Genomic DNA, 24,599 nt, shown 5'->3' on the forward strand with positions numbered 1-24,599 from the left:
TCACCTTCCTGTAATGCCAAGCATTTGTCCGCTTTCTCCAGCAAGCTAGAAACCCCTTCCGAAAGTCCGCCACCGGTGTGTATGGAACGTATGGAAGCTCTTACAAACTTGACGCAATAATCAACAATGAAGTCATTTAGATGCACACATTCAAACGAACCCTGGCGTATACCGTCAACGTCACATTCACTCACTTACTCATGAATAGAAGCGAGCTGGAATGTAGCTAGAGGGAACATCTTTGCCAGGAAAAAAGAGTCAGGTCGGTCGGTGGTTGTTGGAAATCCTTTTTCTCTTTTTGAAGCAATATCCTAACAAAACAAGAAGATTAAAATAGGTTTCAACATTAAAAATATATTGTTGAGTTTTTATTTAAAAAATTTCAAGTTTATTTGCTATCACAGATCTATTTTCACTTTTTATTACAATAAGTTTTTACCTTAAACTGTACCATCTTGCCAACAATAACCGTTCCGCACCACCGAGGATTAAAGGTGAAACAATACCCTCCCCGAAGGCATTGTTTATTTGCTTGAACTTTAAGCAAATAACTCACGGCGTCAACTGCAAATTCATCCACCAGTTCACCCAAGTCGGAGCATGCGCCATTTCGAGACGAATTTCCCTCCGTGTGTCCCACGTTCCAGCAGCGTTCCGGCAACAAGTGTGTAACGACGACAGCCGTCAGTTCATCGAGGACGGTTTCCGGGTTCGGATGTGTCGGTCGGTCCGACCTGTGCGGGATAGGTCGTGGTCAAACGTGGCACACACTCAACAGGAGAAGGACATTAAAGCTCCAGAGCCGTACGTGGAGTGAGGGTGCGTGTGTGTTCGAGCAAAAGAGAACAATATAGATGGTACGCGTTGAAGTCGAACCTGTTGCATACCGTCAGGGGTAATCAGAGATGGCGCCAGTGAACATTTCGTGATTACAACGTCCGTTTGTCAGTGGTGACGTTGGGGTATCGTGTACGGAAGGAAGGCAAAAAAGTGTCTCCATTCGACGACGTGTTGTAGATAGCAGATGATGTAGATTGCGCTATAGATTATTCATAGGCGTTTGAAGTACGTTGCACTCGTCGTCTGGTCCTCGTTCGTCCATTGCAATCTACATAGTTGACAATTACTAGTTGAAGTGCCATTACACTTCAAGTGTTCCAGTAAACAGGATTGAACACAATTAGCACGTACCACTTAGGACGAGGATGTTACCATATTGAAGACCATCGAGTCCTGCGAACACATCAACGCAGATCCCGCGGTCATCTGCAACATCGAGAGCTGTGTATGTAATTATGTTCAACGTTTCATTAGGGATTTGAGCTTTCCAATTACCACTGGCAGCCTTCAAGGGTTATGTGGTTTTCGAAAAAGCCGGCATGGTGTCGGTTGGTAGATTTCGGTTACAGCAGACAGAAGCCCACCTCCAGCTGTGAGGTTTGATTGGGGCACGTTTCGTGAAGGATATTGATTGGTTGCAGCAATAACCGCACGAGATGTGTTTGAGCCTCCTGTGGTTTTCCGGGGAATTACTGTGCCAAAGTTAACTCTGTGAAATGGGTGAGCGTTTTCCTGGGAACGACTTTGTAATCGAGATAGAGCCTCTCCCGGGGGTTATTTGAAACCTTTTGCTATGCTGTGCTAGGGGTTGGCATTAGTTATTCATCTGATCATCACAGCTGTTTGCTTGATAAATAATTTTAATTAAAGGGTTTCCTTCTCGAGCATTGCCACTGACTTAAAGTAGATTTTGAAGTTGATTTTTACATTTTACACAACAGTTTGACCGATTTTATGAACAAATTTGTTTTCTCAACAGAATGTTTCCATGAATTTATTTTCCAAAAAAAACAATATTCGAAAAAAGAGTCAAAAATACGCAGCCTGGCCTGAAGTCGCTCATGAAAAGGATTCAGTTGAAAAAAGGCAAACCCCGCAAAATTTTCCGGAAATTTTCAGGAGAAGTACATGTATCAGTGAATGTATTTTAATTTACAAAAAGCTAATCTAAACTAATCTAATCGAACACAATTGCTGCCAGTCAGAAGTAAGCATCCTGGAAAAACCTGTGATTAGATTACTCCCAAAGTCTCCAAGTAATCCCGAGCAATACATTGCAAGAATTAAAGCAGACATGCATCGGCTCTCAGCTTGTTCTAAATGGCAGTTTCCTGCAAAGCCAAGCTATTTTTGTTACCCTTGAAAAACGCATTATTTTAATTTTAAATATGAATACTGAGGAGAAAACGTTAATGCCTTACAAAGTCGAATTGAACTATATTTTCGCGTGTGCTTTTAGCTCACTTGAAGGACTTTTTAAAAGTACTTTGATTTTGATTCCGGAGGAGGGTGGGCTTGAAGATGAAATTTTCTACTTCTTTTTTCTCTTCCATATGTCTTCAAAAAAATCGGGGGAGGGGGGGCCTTAAGCCCAGAAAATTTACATCTATTTTGCCCTATTTTTTGGAAAGTTAATGCATTTGCTTGCACTGCCACTGTGCATTTTCATAACTTTCAAGTTAATGATGCAGTTTAGTTCAAAATCTTGTGCACTCTCAGAAAAACATAAAAACTAAAAATATGCAGTACTTTGATTCTCAAAACCGAAGGAAATCCAGATTTTTTCGTGAAACATAACACTTAAGGGACATTTCTGAGCAATTCTATGCCAAATAGGGAATCGGTTGTACCCGACCCTCTCCGATTTCCATGAATTTTTGTAGACATGTCATCCTTCGCTTATATAAGCCATTTTTGTGTTTATGGAGCCAGTTGCACTCGAGAATAACATTTGAGATGGGCGTAACTTATTTTTTTTTAAATTCATGGTTTAAATATTTATTTATATCAAAGCCGTTGCATCACATCAAAAATTGGTCAAAGACAATTTGAAGGAAATTTGACACTGAAAGAAAAGTACACGCCACATCTATGAGATTGATTGACTTTCAAGTTTAAAAGTCAAATTTGCTTTTTTCAAATTTTTGTGGAGGAGGGCTAAGAAGTAACAAAAAGCTCACGCAAAATGCAGGATGGAGCAACTCTCCAAAAAAACTACAAATATCATTTACTAAAGTTGTTTTTTAAGTGCAAAAACCAATAGCGGGAATCGAATCTCCAGACAATTTTACTTACAAGTCTCCATATTGACCACTGTCCTAAGTCCAATCCTTGTGAAAGTACAGGGGTTTTAAAAATAAAATTGTTGAAAAATATGTTTTTTGGTGGTTTTTGCCAATTTATATATGGAGTACTTGATTGTTTAGTCTTATTTTTACCGAAAAGCTCATCATATTTCCTATAAGTTTGTCTTACTTACTATTCATCAGCGGTTTTTGTTCATTTACGCGTTGGAATTGTTACTTATTATTTTTCCAAAAATTGTTAAGTTCCGTCAATTACCTCAGAAGTGAGAATTACTACTGTCATTTCTTCAGCTACCCCTTACAGTAGAATTATCAGCAAAAGTAAACCAGCAGATCTGAGATGCTCATTTCGATTTTGCGCAACTCCATTTAGCGATTTTTTGGCAAATATCGAAAACTCAAACCAAGATAATTTTCTCTACTGATTCGGCGATGAGCTCCCTTTCCATAAAACAGTTTTTATCATTTCGTGTTGTTGCACGAGCACTTTGTGATAAATTGAGCTAATAACGCCGAAATAAGTGATACTTTTCGTTTACTGTAGAGATAAATTCAACCTCAGCTGGCAATAGGCTTCTTAATTCAGGTCATAAATTAAGGCATAATTTATATTTTCAAGTATTATTCAAATTTATAACTATTTCAATCTTTATTCTACGGTAGGAAGCCTACTTGCATCTTTGTAGCTACTTTTCAATGAATTTCTTTAAAGATTGCCAGTTAATTGTTAAAAATACACAAAGAGAACTCGCAATTCGATGCAGACAACATTTATGCTTAAATTTCCAGACATAATTTTATTCGTTGTCTTTTCAAATAAAATCAGATCCATAGTTCTATTTCACTGAGCGCACTTAAAAACATTTTTCTCACAAACGATTCGTTACAATATGCAAGAAACGTCCTTAAATTAAATTGTTGGACTAATTTCTTACGTCTTGCTATATTCACAGGTTCTTATAAAGCATATTGAAAGTTTCAGTGAAACATTTAATATTTTAATGACGCTCAAATGGTAAAACCTGTGCACGTGGATCCCCATGCCCTAGGTATTAATACACTTCACCTCACACACACATTAAGATTTGGTGCATTAAACTCGTATCTTCCAAGTCTTACAGTAATCATTTCAATAAACCATATCTCACTTTAAAACTAAACACAGAACAATGCACGGTCCATAAAAGCACACACTCATGGCAGCACTCAATTAATGTTACCAACCAAGCTACTATAATGCACATTAATGTTGCAAACGAAATTAGCGGGTAATTTATGCAAAACCAAAGCGCGAGCTCACGCCACCACCGTAACCATCGTGCCTAGCCACAACCTCAATTGCTCCAGCAGGAACGGTTTAAACATTCATTCGTTATCCTTTCCTGCTTCCTGCCGCTGCGCGAGAATCGAACTGCAGTAGCAGGTGAAAATGAGGTGGGGTAATTTTCCGATTATTAGGTTTTCATTTAATTTATTTAGAATACTTTCGAAGGTTGGTTATCAATAATAAGGTTATTTTTTTTATGTTCGATAAATTTTGAAAAAAAATGGTTATTGGAATATATTTTGCTTCAATTATTTTTTACACTCCATGCTGCAGTGAAACCAACCAACGTCTATCGACTTACTTTCTTTGAAGAAAATTGTAAAACCCTTCAAGCGCAAAAGCTCCTTGGCTTCGTGATCCCGGGTGCGACCATGAAAAAGTAATCTGGCCAATTTGGTCGGGTCCCCGTCCGGGGAGCAACCGGCAACAAGATTGTGAAAATTTTCTAACGAAGTAAAACAACACACTCCGCGTTGACTTTTTCCTCCCCGAAGACATCACTCCTGCTGCCGGTGGAAGCGTTTTCCCACCAACCAACCCAAGTGTGGAAAATTACACGTGACAAAAACAAACAAACATCTCGCAAAAGGGCGTTTTGTATCGCGCAAGTGAGGACTCGTGTTTGCCCTGCAAATCACGGCAAATTGCACAACTTCCACCGCCGATCCCCTTGGGGAAAGGAGGAAAAGGTGCGGAAAATGAAAAGTCAACAATGCCTTCTGCACTGGAGTATTGAGGGGCGGTTTTGATTGCAGTTTGCAACCCCCGGATGAGACACGATCCGACAGTGGAGATTTAATTCAAACAGATCAAACTTCCACCGTGGGTGCCCGAGCAGGGGTAAATAACACGGGAATACCAAATTTTGGTATTACTTGGGCTAATAACAGCGACCAAAATGTGCCCTTGGTTGCCCAGTAATAGATGGTAAAATACCATGAAATCATACCAAAATCATGTTTGTGGAAGACCACAGGAATACCAAAATCTGATTTTCCAAGGGCGCGGGAATACCTAAAAATAAAACCATGGCAATACCAAGTTTTGGTATTCAAGCAATGTTCAAAAATCCAGAAGACCTCAACTTGGTATTGAAATGATTTTATTTTGTGGTATTATTTTACCTTTGGAATAACATGTTTTGGTATTGTTGTGCCCTTCCACATACAAGAATTTGGTATGATTTCATGGTATTTTACCATCTATTACTGGGCAACCAAGGGCACATTTTGGTCGCTGGTATTTGCACAAGTAATACCAAAATTTGGTATTTTCATACCATTTTTAGTGCAGCAGTTGCAGTTTGTGAAAAAAACGGAAATGATCCATATGCAACAGCCAAATCTACTCACCTGATGATTCCATGTTGTTCTTAGTGATATTCTTCACCACACCGAATGCATTTCGACGTCGTCGTGCTATCTTGTCGCACCCGCCATTTTGACGTTCCGAGAAAAACGCGTTTTAATGTTTGACCTTGAATATACAAAAACGAGAGCACGCAATGTAAACAATAACAAACACGTTTTGTTTGGCTGACCATTCTGTGCATTGTCCCGAAGTTTGGTTGAAGTTGGTTGCTGGAGTCCCGAGTTATAATTACAAATGTTTACGGTAGTCTAGCTTGTACGTGCGACAAACGCATCCTGACTTTCCTGGCCTGAAATCCCTTTGGCCTTTTGTCGCACTTACATCAATTTTCATGGAATGACAAGATAGCACGACAAGATTGAAACTACTTTCATATGTAAAGTGACAAAAATGCACGGAGTTTTTTCGGTTTTTGTTGAATATCTCAGGATTGAAATCGAATTTTGGGGATCTGTGAAGGTCAAAAGGTGAGGCATTGTGAGCTGCACCAAATGGCGTTCTTAACTCAATTTGGCCCAAAATGCACGTACGACAAGTTAGCACGATGGCGACGATTTGTCATTGATGAACGGCCTGTGCTTGAAGTTCTTGAAGCTTCTGAAAAATAACAAGATTGAAAAATAAGTATTATTAAAATGAAACAGGATTGAAATTCACCAAAATTCAATAATCTGTTGATTGACTCGTTTTTCAAAGTATTTGGTTATCCCGACTTAAAGAAATTTCAAAGTTTTTGAAAAAAATATTAGTGAGTATATCACAAAAAAAAATCAGCTTTAACATTTTTATGTTTCAAGTCATTTTAGCGCAAAATTAATTATCCCGCCAAAATTTTTTTAAAAATTCCATAGTTTCAGAGAAAATTGATGAAACCTTTCAATACCAAAATAATACCAAAATCATCATGACTTAGAAAATTTTCCACAATTTCAAGTCATTTCTTTAGGGGGTATATCAAAAATGTTTAAAATCAAGTTTGAAATTTCCGGTTTTCAATGAAAGCATTCGCTTTGAGACATCATTTTAGCGCAAAGTTAATTATTTTGTCAAAATTGGTCAAAATTTTCCCATAGTTTCAGAGGAATTTGATAAAACACTTTAATACCAAAATAATACCAAAATGTGCCATCCTGACTTAGAAAATTTTCCACAATTTCAAGTCATTTCTGTAAGGGGTATATCAAAAAAGTTTAAAATCAAGTTTGAAATTTCCGGTTTTCAATGAAAGCATTCGCTTTGAGACATCATTTTAGCGCAAAATTAATTATTTTGTCAAAATTGGACAAAATTTTCCCATAGTTTCAGAGGAATTTGATAAAATACAGTAATACCAAAAGAATACCAAAATGTGGTGTTCAACCATTGACAAATTCTGCAATTTTGCAATATCAAAACAATACCTTAAATTGGTATGATACCACATTTTGCTCTTGCATAATCCTTAAGACAAATTTTCAAGGGTCCAGGAATACCAAAATTTGGGATTGATCCCAGAGAAAGGTATTATTATGCATTTCCCTTGTTATTTACCCATGCTCGGGTGGATGTTACGTTTTGTGGATCTTTGAGATTGAGTTCGTCAGTTCCAGGGAAAAAGAAATAATTGATATCGGTAAATTTTTCTTACAAGATTTAAATAAATAAATTTATAGCATTAAAAAAAAGCCTAATGCTAAACGGTATTAACCAGGATGAATTGAACTTTTTAAAGCAAACACCAAATGACAATTTCTATTTGAAAATCTAGTAGACATGTAAGGATAGGAAGATATTGAAGATGACATAAAAAGATGATTCAGCGTAATCACACACACATAGTATTGATGCCAACGTTGTGTCTAATGGATGGCAATCTAAAACATATGGTCTGCTAAGTATACATTTGTGGTGCTCTTATAGATCTGAGTAATCGCTCAGTTTTGCCTTTCGTACACAGGTTAGGAATCATCCTAGAATAAATCAGAAACTTCTTTTTTAGTTTTGATGTATTCTTTCGATTAAATTTTGGCTCGAAACCCAGAACTCTAATCCTCATTTCTCAAAATTTGCACGGGAAACTTTTTTTTTCGTGGCGGCTTTCGCAGCACGCTCACTTCAACTTTTCTAGACTAATATTTGAACGCGGCGTATCTCTAAAAAAGTTTTTGAAGAAAATAATTGCAGAATGCTTATTTTGTCGCATTAAACCGAAACAAGGCAACAACTATATTTATTTAAACTATTCGCCATTTTCTTCTAGGTAAACCGGAACGCTCGGTACGGTATGTCCACGCATCCTTCCTCCCTTATTGATTTTGTGAAATGTGGTACTTTCACAGAATCTGTCTCTGCGATAAATGCAACGCAGTAGGCCTGGCCGCTTTAATGGTTGTTTTACATCTTCGGGGATTCTCGAATTCACATCAATCATTATTAAGACAGGAAAAAACATAGGGCGTAATCTAGTCACAAGTTCTTCTTGGATGCTTTCTTGGGGTTGGCTGCGCATTTGTTCTATAAGATAAAAAGATTCCAAATTTTAGTTGGCAAAAGAAGTCATAACTATATTTTGAAGGTTATTTTGTGAATATTTTACAGAACATTTCACATTCCAATTCAAAGAACTCAATTTTCATACAAAATTGAGCTTGCGCCATAAACTGCTAGTAACCATAATTTTAAACTTTTTCAAAATAAATTTCGTTTTACGTCTTATTTTTACCCTATTTTTTCTCATAGGCGGTTTGCCGCAAAGCTAAAATACCTTGACGCCACTGGAAAAAATAGCGAAAACTTCAACCTCCGGTGGTTAGTCACTTTTTCGTTTGAAACTTTTTTAGTTTGTGTTTGAGTTGGTTGGTCAAAGTCAAACTAAAAAGTGACGAACTGTCACTTTTTACACGGGACAAACACATACTATCAAACCAAACGTTTGGTAGTAAGTGTAAGCTCTGTGTAAAGAGGGTGTCTAACTAAAAGCGACCCCGGTGCCAAACCACCGGAGTTTCAGTGTATCATTTCAGTAATTCATTGTTTCTAACATAAACATTTTTAACATGAGAGAAAGCGAAAAATAATGTTCAGAATTTTAATGGCAAGTTTATTTTTACATTTTCATGAAAATAAGTTTAAAAAGCCGGTCAATTTCTTTTTTTTTTCAAACTTCAAATTTGCAATGGATGTATAAATCTAATAAACTGGAAATAATTTGAAGTACATTTTCCTGCGTTCAAAATCATATTTTACAAGTTTGAGCAAGATTAGAAACATTTTGAATTATGTGTTAAAAAAACTCATCATTGCAATACAACTGGTCAGGTTCATAAAACATTTTAAAATACTTTTTTCATTCAAATGAAAATTGCTGTAATTTTAATTTTTATTTTTTCCCAACATTAAATTAATCAAACGCATCAAACTGCCTAATTTATTTCCTCTTTTCGTAAACAAAATAAGGCTCAATTTCACCTCTATAGGGAAATCAAGCTGGGTTTTTTTTTCTTATAATTTCTTTGATGAATTGTGACAAAAGGCATTTTCTCTTACGGCGGCGTAATTTTCCTTTCCATAACTTTTTTTGCCTATAAAAAACACGGCTCTGGCTCTGCCTCATAAAATGTTTTTTCTTTCATCTCAAACTTGAAAGTTGCTTTTCATATGACCTCAGAAGCTATTTGCAGCCTCAGTTTGTCCATGCAGGTCTCCATACAATTTAAAAACTATCTGTTTGAAAATACTAATATTAAAAAAAAATAGTTTCTTGATTACGGATTCCTTATTTTTTTAAAATTCTTCGGCAAAATTAGCAAAGTATTAATAAAAAATACCACATTGCTAAGTAAATATCCATTTATTCACATCAAATTTTTACCAAACAAGATCCTCAAGCTGCCTTCACCGGATCTGACTAGCGAGAAAAGTCCGTTTGAAACTTCGGCGTCACCTTCCACCGCTTCTCGAGGCAGTGGTCAGTAACGCGGCCAAAACAATTACGAACTTCATCGTTTTGGAGATTTGGAGATTGGATTTTGGAATCGAACTGAACTGAGTTCTGTTTCTGAGGTGGGATTTTATTGGAAGGTTTTTTTTACGCAAAAATATAACTTCGATTGTAGTTGTTCAACCAATATTTAACTCAAACTTGTTTATACCAGACTGTTCAAAATTTGGACAGATTTAGCAAATAGGCAAGTTGCTCTTTCAAAGTGACGCAGTTCAATGACAAAGATGTTTCCAAACGAATAAAATATTCAATGTTAGTTCAAAATACAATTTTTCATGTGATATTATATTGATTGAGAAAGGCAAAAAGTGTCCCAATGACGTCACACTGACCGAGAATGCACTTCTCTTTCACAGTATCACGTCTCTTTAGCCAACGTCAAGTGCCTATTTTTAAAGCTCTTTCTCACTCTCTCTGGACCGTTCCGGAATGTGTGACAAAGCTGTGGAGCATGTTTTGATATGTTGTTGTTCCGTCCTGACGGTGTGGCTGAAGTCCTCTATGGAACTGCATTGCCCGGCATATTGCCACAGGCATGCCCACCGACAACGTCAGAAAACCGGTAACCGCCCACGTACCACCACAAGTGCAAACACCGAAATGTTTTTACAGACTCCGGCACAAAACCGGTGGTGGCTTGTCGAGAGTTAAAAATAAACTTTGCCTACCAGAAGTACAGGTTTAGGGGAAACTAGTTTTTAGTTAGTGCCGGTTAAAATTTCAAAAATACAAAAATACAAAAATACAAAAATACAAAAATACAAAAATACAAAAATACAAAAATACAAAAATACAAAAATACAAATGAGTCATGAATCGAGCTCATAAAACCACGAAAAGTATTACAACAATCGTGATTCAAATTATTCACAAAATAATGAATAAAAATTCATGATTTCTGGGACCCTATCCGTGGAGAGAAAATTAATACACTACTGATGAAATTCGTTTGCAGTAGGATCTCAAATTTAAACCACATTTGGAGTCAATTAGACGAGGTTTCACTTGCACATCGCACGTGCACACAACTACCATCAATTTCCCAAAACAACTAGCTATTCACAAACATTCTATCCAACTCAACTCAATTAAATAATTTCAAAAACTATACCTAGCGCAAAAACAGAACCCCCACCTCGGGCCATACGAATGAAAAATTTTGCTCCGGAAACAGGAACAAAACCGTTGAGCGAATTTGAGTCTCGCCTGGCCTTAACGACGACGACACAGATTCCATTGTCTCCCACGCAAAAAGCTCCGCGCCCGGAAGATAGGCAGCCGGGATAACAATGATAGTGACAGAAGACTGGTGTTCCTGATGCACTTCCAGGAATTTCGTGCCTGCCGCCCGTTGCACTCTTGAGCACGTGTCAATGTGGGGGTGTCGAGTGAGAAAAAAGATCTCGTTAATCGAGTTGGTTGGGGGTAAAAATAGGCATGGCTCTGGTTTTGTGGGTTAAATTTAGCTTTGACGCATTTTTCAATATGGAAATTCAATTTCATGTGTAAACGCATGAATGCATAATATTTGGTCTCATTGAAATTTTTGAGATACTTCAATACCATCCCCATGTAAGTAATTAAATTTTCACGAGATATTTTGGTAGTTCTGGCAAGCCTAACCCTCAATAAACAACTGAAATTAAATTTAAAAAAAATACTTGCTGAAATTAATATTTATTAGCTTGGCAAATGATGTTAATCAAACAATAGAGAAATTTAATAAACTTTTTGTTTGCATTGATAATGAAAATTGGCAGTTGAAGGTTAAACATAGTTCGAGAGAGATGCAAAACTTTCACGACCTATTGTTTAGGGTACATGCTGTACGAATTCATGTGGGAAAACTTTTCCCATTAAAGTTAGAAGTTCAACGTAGATTGAAATTTGAAATATGGGCATTCTTTCAAGCTCTTTTCGTTTCAGATAACAACTTGTCTTTCTGAGGTGAAATTGTAGTAAACTTGCTGTTTTGGAGAAAAAAATAAAAAATCAACTAACTTGTCATTACATGATCTAATTGATACTCAATTTGTCAAATAATCTCCCCTCACCCCGTTACAAAACAAAACCATTAGGACACCAATTGACCGCAAAATTACGATAGCACCAACCATAATGCGAACCGACAATATCGCAAAAGCGTCCTCATAATTGAATCATAAACCCATTTCCACGCGCACGACCGACGTGATTCGGAAGCTTCAAAAGCTATTAAACGAAACGGTTAGGGAGGCGAAAGCTCACAATTTTATTGTCGTCATTTTACCCCATTTTGACTTCGGTGCGTATAGTCTCGCGTTCTCACTTCATCATGGTTGAGTGGGTTGTCGATTAAAGAGGTGATTTTTTGTTGTTGCCCCTTTCACTGGCATGTTCTGGAATGACGTCCACTGCTGAGTTTTGTAGCTCTGTTTTATTGGATGTAATTTCATTCAAAATAACTGTTTGAAATTAATTTTCTAATGGAATTTTTTGACACTGATAGTTTCCATTCATTTAAAAAAATATTTTAAACTGTTATGATATCAGGTGGGTACCTTTTCCATTTTTTTATGTTTTTGGAATGGAAATTTTCTGAGCATGCTACTGAAAACTTTAACGTACTGGATTAAGGGTACACAGCAATCAATGGAGTTGTTGTCTTCTTATTCTAAAATTGCTTAACTTACGGACCCAATCCTGCAACAATCTGATTGTTAAAATAGTCAAACTTTGTTGTAAATTATTTTGAAGATAGCACTTTAGGGGATAAATCTAAAATTATATCAATTAGTTTTTAAGATACCAAAATGTGAGTAACAAAAATGTTAGAGCAAAAGCTCTGGTAGATGTGCTCCCTTAATATAACTTTGTAAGTAACATTTACGAAATCAACATTTTTTAAATGATATTCATTATGTAAAATGTTATTTCGGTTGATGATATTTTTTGATATTATAGAGAAAACCCGTTACAATCAACAGAATTTAATTTTAAGATATTTTAGTCTTTGTTCAGGCATCGATTGAAAAAATTAATATGAAAATTTTCGAACAACTTAAAAAGCCATGCGTTTTCGCAGTAATTCCCACTTTTGCAAATCGACTATTCTTTATATGTTTTCGTTTGAATGAAATTGTCCACGCATTCCTAATTTTTAAATTTATGTTTTTTTTATTTGGATGAAACCTTTATCCATACATTGCTATATCAATAAAAGCCATTTTGCATCATTAGTTTTTCCATACAGGAGTCTGGTGTGAGCGTTCGTCGCGTTCGGTTCGTTGCTCTCAGCGTCTGTTTGGTTTTGTTTTTTTCAAGTGATTTTTCAGAGTATTCGGTGCACATTTTAGCTTGTGCGGGCCGGATTTTTCCAGTGAGACAGGAAATCTAGCGATCTCGAATGATCTCCGACGTGTTTCCGTGAAAATTCCGGATTTTCGGTTCCGGTTGTGCTCCGTCGGTTGTTTGCGTTGGTATTTGTGTTCGCAGGCGGCCTCTCACTTTTGAGGTGTGTGCGTTGTATCGTCGTGTTATTTTCCGTTCTATGCGAGCAATGATGGAGTGATGACGAGTTTTGTTAGTGTGTGCAGTGTTTGCCTGTTTTGGTGTGTGTCGGATCGGAGCTGGTCCGGTGCGTTGCGCTGGCTCATCGAATAAGGCGGCGACTGCGCTAAGCTTTGTTGCATGGAGATCGCGAGTGTGCTGGCGCTAGCTACCGGCCCCTGAGGGTATCTGTGATGAGGCGGCGTAGCATCGCCATCGGGCCGTGCTGGGCGCTTTTGCACATTCATCCGGTTAAGTCGATGTGGCGCGCGATGAGCTGCAAGGGGACATTCGGAATATACTTATTTGGTGAGCCCGTTTTGATTACGTGTGTGTTAGTATGTGTGGCAGAGAATGACACTTGTGAGTGTGTGCGACTTTAAAATTGACAGTTTGGATCAGGGTAGGCCTACTCCTTCAAGGTTGGCTTACTTAAAGCTCTCAAAATTGGGTACCAATTTAAATTGAGCGTTTATCATTATGTTTTCCTTGAATTTTGTAATTGGACGGCATAGGAAATGCTTTTAACTGCTAAGAAGTCATACAACATTTCGTTCGGTAAATTCTGATCGATTTGCAAACTGTTTTAAATATTTTGATTGATTGAAATTATGCCCACAATTCTCGATTACTTTTTCAAAAGGTCCTATGCACATAGGAAATCCATGGCGAAATGGTTGTTTTGAAAAAGTTATCTAGAACTATTCATTTTATTGAATGCTTTTAAATGTTTTTTTTTTTAATATAAAACTGATGTTTTTGATGATCTGTTTATTTAATGTATTGAAAAGTATTTTAGTAAATTAGTTATTTGTGTCATAGAGGGTGTGTAAGAGTTTGTATGAATGAGTTTGTTCAATATTAATCAAATTATTTTCCAGGTTTTCAGATTGAACTTACTACGATTTTGTAAAAACGCGTGCCAGATCGAAGAAATATTTCGGAAAATTTCGTTAAATCAGTTGCGCAATCAATCTATCATACATCCTTTTTTCGAGTAGTTGTATCATTTATGATATCTTATAAATGTTGATATCCGTCGCGAGTTTCTGTAACAGAATATATATTAAAACGCAATTTTTGATGATTTCGATAAATATTGAATCAGTGCTTTTTCCGCGTAATGTAACACTTAAATCGAGTATAAAATGATAGATTCTTGTTATTTGCTGTATCAATTCCTGTTTGCTTATTAAATTCAGCAGTTGTATTTTTCAAAAATTGGTAGATAACAAGTAGATTTTCTGTTCGATCGGCTGTTTGGGTTTAAATTTCTTTCATCTATTAATTTACATTTAATTCGAATTCCACAAAAATAGAATAATGATTAGGCGAGTTGCATCCCCAAACAATCGATCGTTTGTTTTTATTATTAAAATAACATACACATCAGTATAAATTCTATTCTTTTCCTCGGTACAGCCGGCTGTGCGAGTTTAACCAAAAACAAAATTTAAACCACTTTTTATCAACCCGCAATACCTTTCGAGGTATATCCTAGGGTCCTACCTTTCTACTAACATTGAGTCCAAAACCTCCCTACAAACATCTATACCACTAAGGTGACGCAGGGATCCTTGCGCACTTTAGATAGGTGTTTACTAACATTCCTTCCGCTCCCCAAAGGATAGCTTAGACCCGGCAAGGACCCCCTTATGCCCTGGGCTGTATTACACACTCATCAAAAGATGAAGACATGGTATCTCCCGTGTTGGATTATTGTTCCGGATGAGGGTCTAACACAACCAGACCAAACAGAGGGATAAGCGTTGTGGAGCCATCCGTGGATAGGGCGTCCTAAAATGCTAATGCTAATGCTAATTAGTTTTTCCATACAAATATCAATACAATCTTGAGAGCTGATCATACCAAATGGGCATGTGAATACTAAAAAATCTGTATCTTGAAAGATTTTCTGATCGATTTGGTGACTTCGAACAAAGTTGACTTTATAGCTGTCGGCCACCATTGCACAGTGGGAAAATTCGAGGCAAAAAACGGACTTAATTGATGCCGGTCAATTAGAACTTTCAACCGAGACTTTTCTTATGTGAAAAATTCCGAGGAATCGATTGGTGATGTTGAGAACCCGCGGAAATTAGGCAGCTAAGGCCCGTTTAAGGCCGATTTACCCTGTTTTTTACTGTTTTTATTAGTTTTAAATATGTTGCTGAAATGTTCAATATTTTGACAAACTTTTTCTTTTCTCTACTCTACTCCATCACAATGAGTTTCAGGTACATTTTGCGGGTTCTCATCATCACCAATTGATTCCTCGGATTTTTTCACGTGAGACAGAGTTATGTCAAAGGATTGAACAATTCTGCAAAATATTTAAAACTGATTAAAAAAGCAAAAAAAATGGGTACATTGGAATTTTCCGCGGGTTCTCACTAACACCAATCAATTCATCGGAATTCAACATATTTAAAACTAATAAAAACAGTAAAAAAAAACAGGGTAAATCGGCCTTAAACGGGCCTTACGCAAATTTCCGCGGGTTCTCATTATCACCAATCGATTCCTCGGAATTTTTTACATAAGAAAAGTCTCGGTTGAAAGTTCTAATCAACCGGCATCAATTAAGTCCGTTTTTTGCCTCGAATTTTCCCACTGTGCATTGCTAGTACCGACCACTAGTGTCTTCCTTTTTATCTACATTCTACAATGACTTCGCCGCCCTGGACTCCTAAGTGTATGAAAGTATGGCACGGAGCGACGGCGCCGAATACCCATATTTACACAAAGAATTTTAGAGCGCCCGCCGCGGGATTCGAACCGGCGACCTCTGGATTTGGTGTCTTCACTTCTTGCAAAAAAAAAAAACGAGTTTTGCATTGAGTTGAATACGCACGGAGAGACCGGCCAGGGCAAATCTAAGAAATTCTTGGTTAATTTAACTAAAAGTATGGGTTAATTTTTTACACAGCTTTTTTTTAACAATCGATTGTTGATTTTGTTAACCCGAAATTGCTGACCACCAGTAGGTAAAAGTAACTAAAAAAATAGTTAGAATTGCCATTTTTGTTGGTTAAATGACCGAAAAAAAATTCTAGCAGTCGACTGCTAGAATTTTTTTTTCAGAAAATTAACTATTTTTTTTTTGTTTTCAGCTGAAATATTGTTAAATATTCTGTAAAAAACAGGCTGAACAATATTTTTCAACTTTTTTTTTACATTTTTTTTTGTTGTTTCAACTGAAATATTTTTGCATGCAGCAAATTATTAGTGGTTTATAACAGAACATTTCTTAATTAAACATAATTTATGTTTGTGTCTATATATAGTTTCTTGAATTATTTAACGATACAGGCTGGGCCGCATTTCTAGCTATATTTTTAACTAATGTCTTAGGCCGTTGCAAATATTTTTCAAAGTTTATGTCGCCCCCCCCTTCAAAATTGGTCTGAAAAATCAGGGGGCAAAAAAAATATTTTTCCAAAAAACTTCAAAATTTTCATGAAAATAGTTGTCTAATCAACTGAAAACAATCTAAAATGCATTTTTCTGCATTGATAATCATGTTTAGCATGTTTGGGCTTGTTTAAAAATGTTTTGAATTTTTATGAAACTCCAATGTACAGCACCGCAAAAAAATTATTTTTCACAAAAAATAAAATTTTCGTCGATACCTAGATATTTTGGAAACTAATGATGGCAAAACAACTGGACAGGTGTATAATGCATTTTAAAACACTTTTTTCATTAAAATGTTGAAACCATGACTCGTAATTTCAATTTTTATACTTTTTTTTATTTTTTTGCCCCCCCCCCCCTCGACTTTGGTCAGAGTCGAGGGACATAAACTTTGAAAAATATTTGCAACGGCCTTACTTGAATACAGAAAAATATTCGTACATGTAGTCAGTAATTAGCTGTTGTTAGCAATATTTTTTATTGAATTTCCAGTAAATTTTGTAATAATGCCTCAAAAATTAACTTGTTGTACTTGTACTTATTTTTTTTAAATTTTTATTATAAAACATGTTAAGTTTGAATCATGTTTAAAAAAAATTATAATAAAAAAAGCATTTTACAAATTTTGTTAAACATGTTCAAAAAAGATGTTTAATTTCTCGTAAATTCCTTAAAAGTAGAAACCGAGTAAAATTTTCACCAAGTTTTAAGCTTATATTTTTATTATATTGTATACAATTAATTGTTGTATTCACTTACCATCACTGTGAAATCATCCGATAAGTCGTCATCATCTACAACGGTCTCATGTTTAGTTATTTTTCTTGTGGTTGGACACAGAATTTACACCAAGGCGAACCTTTTGCTGCAAATAGACATATGAAATTTATTATTAATATAATAAAAAAAATAATTTCGGCTCCAAACTGATAAAAGGAACGTAAATGAATGTAATTATTAATAAGAAATATCAATAATGCTACTTACCAAGTTTGCACTAATTTAACAACTACTTTTGGCAACACACTTTCATTGCATTTGTTCAATTTATTCAACGTACTCCGATTCCTGAAAACAATATTTTGAGTTTTACTTACCAGTTTCTTGAGCAGTCTTTTTCAACAGCATTTTTAAAATATTAATATCTTCTTTTGTATATCTTTTATAAATTTTATTTTTTAAGACATTTCCCACCATCGAATTTTTATTTTGATATAATTTCCATGTATTTTATGGTTGATGATTCTGAAAAAATAATGGTTTATTTAAATTGTATCCATCGTAAGCACAAAGGTTCCTGATGATTCAGTTTTCTAATTAAAATCACAATAGATAAATTGTTGTGTAAAATTAAACCCATACTTACTTAGATTAACCAACATTTTGTTAAATTTGCCCGTGCAAGTATTGTCGTGCAAGAGCTGGCCCGCCTCTTCCTTCCACTGCCCCTCTCTTTCCTCCAAACATTATCATAAAGTCCCCTCGCATCAGAGGTCCCCATTGCGAATTTCCTCGTCTTGCTCTTCATAGTTTATCACCTGCAAAGAAATCATCAACAAACTTACTCACCAATTCCACCTTCACAGTTGCAGCAGTGTGCACTTCTATTTGCCACTTCAACATAGCCAAATAGTGTGATTTTCACCTTTCACATCCTCTTACTTCACATTTAACAACACAAACTCAACAAATCGACCGCTCTCGTTCGAATCCTGACTTCAAATGACAGACGTAAACAAACCCAAGTTCATCTTTTAAATATTCAACCAATTGTTAATTATATTCAACCAACAAAATTTTTGATTTTCCTAAAACCAAAGCTAACAGTCGAGCACGTTCATTCGAGTTCGGGAAATCTGTTAGCTTTTTGCCTCTAGCATTTTCAACAAACAGGTTATTAAATTATTACTGAATTTTAGTTATTTTAAAGGATTATTGGCAGTAACAAGTACGTTTTTGTTAAAATTTACAAAAGTAAAATCAACAATTTTAATTGTTAAAATTTCTGGGCACAGTCTCTCCGTGCGGTAAAGTGTGGCCGTTACGGTCACGCGAGAATGACAGGAAAAGATCAATGCTCTACCAAAACCAGAAATGGATTTTATTTGTAATTTTTTATTTGGCTCAAACTTTGAGGGAGGCCTTCCCTATGACCAAAGAAGCTATTTTGTGTCATTGGTTCACCCATTCAAGTCTCCATACAATTTTTGGCAGCTGTCCATTCAAAAATACGGTACGTAGGGGAGAGTGGGGAGACTTGATCCCCGCGGACACTTCAAACAAAACAATGAAATTGGGCAAATCCCGAAGTGTAAACAAAGAATCTACCCTGCTCACGTCAATTGATGTTTACATTAGGAACGAGCAGGATAGACTCTTTGTTTACACTTCGGAATTTGCCCAATTACATTGTTTTGTTAGACTTGATCTAACTGTATTTCGTCAGCATGCGGTTAAAAAAAAATTAGCTTTGTTCTAGAAAGTAGTGCTAAATTGACTCAAACTCATTGTGGAAAACAAAGAAAAAAAAATGAAAAATGTTCGGATTGAGTTACACCCATTTTTCTATAAAGTGCTACCATAACCCTTTCAGGCCAGATAGGTCATATATGACCGAAAATCGAAATTTTAGAACTAGCCTATAATTTTCGTATGGTCCTCAAAATCATTTTCCCATCATTAGATTTTTTTTGTTCAGGCCTGAAAGAGATAAACCTCCAAGAGATTTTTTCTATTCTATTATTCTAAAATAATGTTTTTATACATTCATTGTTTGATAAATTTATCAACTACAAAACCCTCACGCATTTGACGTTAAATTTATCGTCATACTATTTTTACAACCGTTTGTTTAAAAAGTACAATTAGGGAAGCCTTGATCCCTACTTTTTTACAGTCACTGGAATCAGCCTGAAGCTTAATTAATGGAGCATTTCTATTCGAGCAGTTTTTGCTTTTTTCTACAATGTATTTCTTATGGAGCGAACTGTCAAATACTGCTCGACTGCGGGTGCTCCATTGGTTTTGTATTTCGTACATGGTTTCCTTTTGTATTGTTTTAGATGACTTACATGGTTAATTTTTGTGTAAAATATAATATTCATAGTTTTTTTTAAATATTTCACGTACTAAATTTGTTATATTTTGAACAAAGACGTTCAGGCATTATGTGAAATTGCTGTAACTGATAGGAAATCAATAGCTTGGATGAATAAGATACATTTTGCTTAAGATTTCTTCAACATGTTGAATGGGGGATCAAGTTACCCCTAACATTTTGAAAATGCCGGCTAAAAATATATTTTTTAAAAGCTTCCCATGACTCGAAGAGTTCATCTGAATAAATACCCTTATTTATGTACGATACAAAACTGATCAATTTGGCGCCTTCGACAAAGTTGTAGGTATTGATGAGGACTGTTCGAAAAGCATAGGTACACGGAAAAAAAATCTTGCCGATTTTTAAATAACAATTTTTCACAAAACGTGTGCAAAGCTGACTTATTGCTGGTTCAGTGCCACCACTAGCAACACTGCCTAGTTTTTGTTCACACAACTGGCAACTCTTTCATGAGATGACATAAAAGATGACTTCAGATTTAATAAAACTTTTCAATATTGAAAACTCAAAATAGTTCAAAAGAATATTTAAAAAAAATCCTTTCATTCTACATTACAATATTGTACAAGCAACCTAATTAATCTTATGAGTAATACTATAAAATTCCCAATGCAAATTCAATCCAATTTTCGCACTTTCCTGCTTGAATCTACTGATTTCCTCTTCCATTACTTCAACCATAAGGCGAATAAATATCCATTTTGCCGCCGGAAATATGCTTTTCCTCCACCCTCCCCCTCTCCACCACAGATTTCCAACCGCATAGATTTCCTTCACTCCTGTTGCGAGCCAGCATGTTTGCTCGGTTTTACGAGTGTGACTTCTTGGCACCATGTTTCTGCCTACGAAAATAATCACCCAGAAGGAAATAAGTATGGTTTTCAGCAGAAAGCTTCCTACATTCAACAGTCTGATCGTTAGGAGTGGATATTTCCTTCTGGAAGGTCTGCCGTTGAGTTTGGTAAATTTGAGACAATTTTATTTCCAACCTAACGTTATTCTTTGGTACCGTCAACTGGGGTGAATCGGGACTACAGTCTGAATAGGGACAGAACGTTTTAGATTATTTAAAAGCTTAAAATTTGGGAATGACTGAATACATTTTGTTGCAATGAATCTGGTCCGAAACCAAGTCAAAAAACCAAAATATTGGGCTGCAACATTGCTAAAACTGCTGTCTCAATTCGCCCCATGTGTCCCGATTCGCCCCAGATGACGGTACGGTCTTGATGGAAAGAGTCTTAGCAGCTCACAAATCACCGTGTATGAATAATTAAACGCTCCTTTTCCGCTGGCATGGGTCGAGATTTTAATTTAACGAGAAATGACCAAAGGTGCGCATTCATTTCTGGGGAAATTGTATGTCATTACAGCGAGAAATAAATCATTGTTTCAAGGCCATTCCAGTCACGCGGAATTTAACACTCCATAATTTTGCGCACTAGATGATTTGCGATAATTTTGAGAAAAGAGAAAGCTCACAACGTTACCATGTCTCAAAAGAAACTTTTTGAATATTACGTGTGGGACGTGCATCCAATCTGGCAAGCGACGATTTATCTTGCTTTTTACTTCAATCTCCAGCATCCGTTCATAAATTCTGTTCGTGAATGTATCAGTGATCAGACTAATATTGAGCAAATAGCTTTTTTTCTCCTCCCACTTATTTTCCCCAAAACTGTTGCTTCTACCCCGGTGAAATATTGGCAAGAGTAAAATTTTCTTCGCAGATAAAAATCTTGAGAGATGTTTCAAAAGGGTGTGAAGGTGAAGGTTCAACGAACAAACATTCCAGTATCAGGTGGTTTTTGAATATTTTTTCTTTTAAATTGGAAAAACTTCAAAAGAATTTCAAATCAAACCATTTGTGAAAACACCTGCCAGACACCACCCTCACTTTTGCATCTCTTTCATCCCAAATCCCAGAAAAAATAAACGAAACTAAGCGATTTCCACCGGATTATCCCACCCAGCAATATTTCGAAAGGAAGAAAGCGGAGAGTCCTTTTTTCTCGATTGAGTGAAAATTTGTCCCCGGCCACGCAACAAATTTTCCGACACCTGTCAGTCTTCCACCGGAAACCAAGACAATTTCAAATTTTATCCACCGCACAAGACACCTCACCTGCGACAGTTTGAGACAGCACGCGCACAATTCTCCGAAATGTCGGCAAACACAATCATAACCCAACTAAGCCTTCATCAAAGTCGAGGAAAATTGCGATTTTTTTCCTGATTCTATTTGAACCTTTTTTCCATAGATTCCCGAAAGGATGGGAAAAAAGGGTTACATTGAGGACCGGTTTTTTCGACCCTTCCGGCCACGTGGTTGATCATCTGCACAAAACGGTCTTGTTAGGACTTATCATCGACGTATTTCACGTCCCTCAATTATGGAAATTTTGCTCGCAGTAAGAATAAGATCCACGGGGCGAATTGCGACATCTGTTTTAGCCTTGTTACTTCACAATGTTTGGATAATTTTGATTGATTTCGGACACAGAAAAACAAAACTATATAGTGCATCATTTTCCCAATTTCAAGCTTTTAAGTGTCTTAAAAAATGCTGTCCCTATTCAGGATCCTGTTCTGATTTGTTTTAGTTCATTTTAAAACATGCAAATATTTCTCATAGTTTATGAAATGTTTTAACCATGGCATAAAATTATTTGCGATCAAACCAAATCTTATTTTTTTTTTTTTAATCCGATATTGTCTTTTCAAATAAACCAGTTTGTTGTGTTAAAACATTCTTTTCTTTCCAAAATTTCCAAATTCCAATTTGAAAAAAAAAACATAATTAGATTGATACAAAACCTGACATTTTTTATTGAAACCTTGCTTAATAAAACGAAACTACAATTTATTATTTCTCCACGGCATTTAAATTATTCAAAATTGATATAATAAAATATTTTAATGCCAAAAGTTTGTATTTATGGCTGTCAGAAATAAATTTGAATTTGAAAGACCACTTATCTAAAAAACAAACAAAGAATGATAATTTTTGTAAGTTTTGAGCATAATCTTTTTTCAGTGTCCGTTGTAACTACTTATAAAAAAAAATGTTTTTTTTTGCATATTTAGAAACAAATGTTTCTTTAGGACAAAAGATCCAAGAACATAAGGTCCAATCTACAAAAGGTCGAAAGTTGACAAAAGGTCGAATGGACAAAACGTTGAAAGAACAAAACAACTAAACAAAAAATTTAACAAAAATCTGTAATATTGTTATTATGTTTCTACCATAGATTATATACATTTAATCATTTGGAGCAATTCTCTACGAAATCGAAAGAAATAATTCTTTAACCCTCTAACGCCCAGAGTTGTTTGCTTATCGTAAAAATAGTAAATGGCTAAATTTTGGTACAATAATGCAGGAAATACTTTACTTTGACCCACAAACATCGAATTGGTGCAAAAAAGTTGAATTTGAAGTGGTGCACCAGAGCACCATCAGGAAAATGAGCAACTTTTTTTAAAATCACAAAATCTCGTTTTCTTCAAATCTATTGGTTCAGTTGCTTGAAAATGCTTCAAAATGTGTTAAAAACTACTTATGCTTTGCTGTAAGACCATATTTCTGTAGTTTGAATTACAAATTCTCAAATTTCTGCATTTTCAGATTTCTTTGATTGGCTCTTTAAAAACTCACAAGCAACAATTTTCATGAAAAATAAGAAAAATAATAAAACCATCGGTCTAATAACAATGTTTTGTCTTGTTTATGAATAGTCGAAACGTTTATAAACTATTGATTTGATAAAAATAAGTTTTTTCTGTAATTCCGTAGTAACATTTCAATAGGGCGAATCTGCGTTTGTAAACAAGGAGTCTATCCCTTTTGCTCAAGTGACAGTTCACGTCAAGTAAGACAGGGATAGACTGCTTGTTTACAAACGCAGATACGCCCTATTGAACTGTTACTGCGGAATTTAGAAAAAAGTGCTCCTGAATATTTAGTTGCTAATATGCCTAGGTGGTGCTCTGGTGCACCAAATAAAAAAGGTTGAAAACCACTCAAAACCGGTCCAAACTCACAATGTTATTCACAGGGGTTCTAGTCCAAGGTTCAAATGATAGCAAAACATTTTTTGTTTCATAAAATTTTGTGTTTGGTAATTTTTACGGGCTTTCGAAAACAGGTCTTATTTATTTTCCTAAAATTGGCCCATTTTTGTTTACATTTCGTTCTGTAACTTTGCTTGTGCTTAACCAAATTTGATGAAATTTGAGGAGATGTTAGTATACATTCTACATGAACACCTGCAACTTAAAGCATCATGAAAAGTTTTGTCTGTTCCGAGATATTTGAGTTCAAAGTTTTGGTGCTTGATAGTAATTAACTATTCTTTGGTTAAATATAAGACGAGCACATGGAGTCCCTTAGGGGGATTGCTCCATAGGGCGGCACACGTATCTACCCGGAGATTTCTCACACAAAGACAAACATTTCATACTCACGTGAACCACACTAATTTTCAACCAAAGACTAATATTTAGGATTTTAAATAAAAAGGACAAACACAGCTTGATTGAGACCACATTTTTAACTTTTTATTTAGATTTTAAGACTTTCAATAATTTTAAGAACTTTTAGGGGTAATAAATTAAGGGAAAGACGGGGGGATTTGTTTTAATGTGTATTTGTGTACGTTACTTGCATGCATGCGTTTTATCGTTGGGATCCTGATGCTCGGTGGC

The 24,599-nt window shown here is 35.7% G+C and overlaps 1 protein-coding gene across 2 annotated transcripts in view; it reads left to right on the plus strand.

The window, feature by feature from the left end:
- Positions 1-24,599, plus strand: part of LOC6051459 (synaptotagmin-5) — a 69,536-nt gene that overhangs the window by 31,497 nt on the left and 13,440 nt on the right. The window contains exon 1 of one of the 2 annotated variants that reach the window (XM_038252630.1): positions 690-1,285. The exons of the other annotated variant lie outside the window; for it this stretch is intronic. The gene's annotated coding sequence lies outside the window, so the exon portion shown is untranslated. Of the gene's footprint in view, positions 1-689; positions 1,286-24,599 lie in introns of those variants that run through there. 2 annotated transcript variants of the gene reach the window in all.

The sequence above is a fragment of the Culex quinquefasciatus genome, chromosome 2, assembly GCF_015732765.1.
Source record: "Culex quinquefasciatus strain JHB chromosome 2, VPISU_Cqui_1.0_pri_paternal, whole genome shotgun sequence".
Lineage (NCBI taxonomy): Eukaryota > Metazoa > Arthropoda > Insecta > Diptera > Culicidae > Culex > Culex quinquefasciatus.